Source organism: Urocitellus parryii, chromosome 14, assembly GCF_045843805.1.
Source record: "Urocitellus parryii isolate mUroPar1 chromosome 14, mUroPar1.hap1, whole genome shotgun sequence".
Lineage (NCBI taxonomy): Eukaryota > Metazoa > Chordata > Mammalia > Rodentia > Sciuridae > Urocitellus > Urocitellus parryii.
In genome coordinates, this window is record NC_135544.1 from 38,763,621 (window position 1) to 38,767,168 (window position 3,548).

Below are 3,548 nucleotides of genomic sequence, written 5' to 3' on the forward strand. Positions count from 1 at the left end.
CTTTACAATCTCACATCTCTTTCTCTCCTTTTAAATTTATAATTAGAAAACAGTCTTTATAAAATTTTGAATTTAGATAAATTACTTCTCTAAATAAGATGAAATACTTTGTTGTTTATAGTATCTTAATTGAAAACAGCTGAAACTTTTTGAACCCTTTGCATATAGAATTATATCTATTAGAACTTTATCTCTTAGTAACCTTGCTTTAGTGAAGACCTAGACAAAGCAATCTTAAACTTCTTTCTTAATTGATCCATTTGAGAAAACTTATTTATGAAGATTAATTCCATTTATTCTTAATTTAGTTTACTCATTTTAACTTTAAAAATAATAAAAGTATCAGAAAAATGTAATTAACAGTATTAATCATCTCTTTCCTGTTGAAGAAAAATCCTAGAAGTTATTAATATTATATTACATTTTAAAGATTTGTAGAAGTAAACACTTTATTGATTGACCACTTAGAAAAAATTTGTGAGTTAGGATTTTAAAGATTCTATATTTTTATTTGATTACTTGATTTGAATTAAATTATTCGGATCCATTTTTTCTTGAAATTTTCATTTATGAGTGCTCATTTGTCTAAATGCCAATTTTGATATCAAGTACCTAATATAGAGACATAGGACAGGCTTGTACAACTGGAAATTCCAGGTATGTATAAAATCCACCAGCCATGATGGACACTGAAATCAAAGGTTTCAGATAGCTGGATCTTTGTCCTTGATGGTTATCAGATTTATCCCCAACATCACCAAGACTATATCTTCCTAAGGATTTATTAAAAGAAAATTTTGAATGTATTTGAGAATTAACCCTGGAGAAACCTCTGGCCAAGGACAGGATGTTAAAACCTTTATAGTTAGATAAAATAAGACTGATCAAAAAAATACATTAACTTATGTAGAATATTTTTTAAAAAACTTTCATGGCCACAATACTAACTTTTTCATCAGGTCAGAATATACCTTTAGCTCAGATAAAATTCGTATGGAAGTCTGTGAAGTTCTCAGAAAAAAAAAATTTTGAAGAAGACAGCTTGTATGTTTGGAATCTTTCTACTTTTGTCTTTCTGTGCTGTGACATTAGGGAGGGACTGGTTAAGAAAGCTGGCTGAAAACAGATAAAATAGCCAGCTAAGCAGTTTGGACTTAAAAGGGACACTTTTTTTCCTTCTTTTATCTAAACTGGTTTTGCATAAGCTTAATAAATCTTGTAGGCCCTGTAATTTCCATTTTAAATATAAGGCAAGGAAAGCTAGAGATCCAGCAGAAGCTAAGAAATAAGGAAAATTGTTGTAACTATTTTTCTTTTAGAAGATTATTCGATTGTTCTCTTAAAGCATGGTGTTGTAATTTATATTCTTTTTTTTTTTTTTTTTTTTTTTTTTGGTACCCAGGCTCAAACTCAGCGGCACTTGACCACTGAGCGACATCCCCAGTCCTATTTTGTATTTTATTTAGAGACAGGGTCTCAATCAGTTGTAGTTGTTTAGAGCCTTGCTTTTGCTGAGGCTGGCTTTGAACCCAAGATCCTCCTGCCTCAGCCCCCTGACCCCCCAGTCGCTGGGATTATGGGCGTGTGCCACTGTGATAGTTTATATTCTTTTTGGAGAGTTCTTTTTTCTTTTTGTATTTAATTGTTCTTGTTCTAATTGGCAAGTGGGAGTCAGCCTTATAGGACAAACAGCTAAATTATGAGATTTTCCTTCCTCCTGTATTTGTTGCATACTTTCAGTTAAATCAGAATCTAGATGGGGCGGGGGCGATTGCTGCTGCCTACTGCAGTGGGAGCAGGGGCAGATAATTTAAAAGGACCACTCACCCAAGAGGCTCTGGGATTGTGGCAGGGCAGCTTGTTGGGCATGGGAGGGAAAGAGAGCGTGGGCTGAGAATTATAAAGCTTAAGTTTAGCAATGGCATCATGACAAAGAAACCAAGCTTGCAGACAAGCAAGGAGCTTGCAGCTCCTCATGAAGCTTCTTACCTATATCTTCTTAATCTTTTGAATATGAAGAACCACTTTCTGGGCACCAGGGCAATGAGAATCTATTTCTGCCAGCAAAGCAGCAAGGTTAGCATTACTTACAGCATGTTCATTCTTTTTTTTTTTTTAATTAGTTGCTCAAAACATTACAATGATCTTAACATATCATACATTTGATTCAAATGGGATATGAATTCTTATTTTTCCACATGTACAGATTGCAAGATCACATTGGTTATACACCCACGTTTATACATACAGCCATACTAGTGTCTATTGTATTCTGCTACCCTTCCTATCCCCCCTCCCCTCCCCTCCCCTCCCATCACCTCTCTCTACCCAATCTACTAGCATGTTCATTCTTGAGAAGTAAATCAGAATGTTTAGCCTGATGATGATGGTTTTGAGCCTTAGTGGGGATCAGTACCATCTGATGAAAGATATGCGTCAAAGCCTGTTCCAGGCAGTAAGCTACTCCTTTCCCTATTAACGTGTCCATCCAGAAGGGTCCCTGTCTCAAGCACCAGCTGTAAAGAAAAACAAAAAGAGACAGAAGCAAGGTGCAGGGACAAAAATAAAAGGACTCCTTGTCTGAGCTGTCAGCTTTATTTATATCCATTAGGCTACATTAGGTCATTGACATCATTAGTACATATTGTTCATTGTATAAAGTTACTGTTATGTGGGCAGGTTTAGGTGCAGTGACACAGTGGTGTTGTTGAAGAGTTTCTTCATTCCCAGAAGCTGAGTGTCTGAGATCAAGGTTGAGGCTGATAAGACTCTAGCATAGAGCCTCCTCACGAAGGATATTACCATAGCAGATAGGCACTGAGCATGTATTAATCATCTTACTAGTTCTTGGGAGAAACTGCAGAATTGTTCAACCATGGGAAACAGGGTGCTTGTTAACCCCCAGGAGTTTGCTCACCAGAGTAACGCTGTCTTGTGCATTTTCACAGCCAGAATCCTTACACCATATATTGTTATTTTACCGTGAGCTACTACATACAACTGTATAATTACTTATTTTTACAAAATTATAGATTATTATTAGTTTCCTCTCCTTCCAATTCAGAGACAGCTCAGTTGTGAAAACCAGATGGAAGCAGTCCAGAAGTCTGTGGTCCTATAGATGTGATTAACATTCAACTCTAACCTTCAAGTATCCTTTATATTTTGTAACCATAAGCATTCAGAGCCTTTTCATTTGATTTTAACAATACTAGAGTTATGGAAAAACTGTAAAAGTTTTACTCATTAATCAATTCAGCAATGGCATATTTTACATCTCTCTGGAGAATTAATTAAATATTCAGTTATTTTAAAACGGATTGTTGAAGGGGAAATTATGATTAAGTAACACATTTGCTGTAAGAGACACTCTAAAACTTCAGTCTAGAATACATCATGTAGGAGGAGGTGTAACAAGCAGTCTCTCACCTTCAGGTTTCTGAGTTTCTCCAGATGTCTTCTGTGCTCATTTCTTCCCCTTGTAATTATGTCAGTGTTTGGGAAAAGATGATCTGATGGAGGAAAATCTAGAGATATAGGCAGCATGG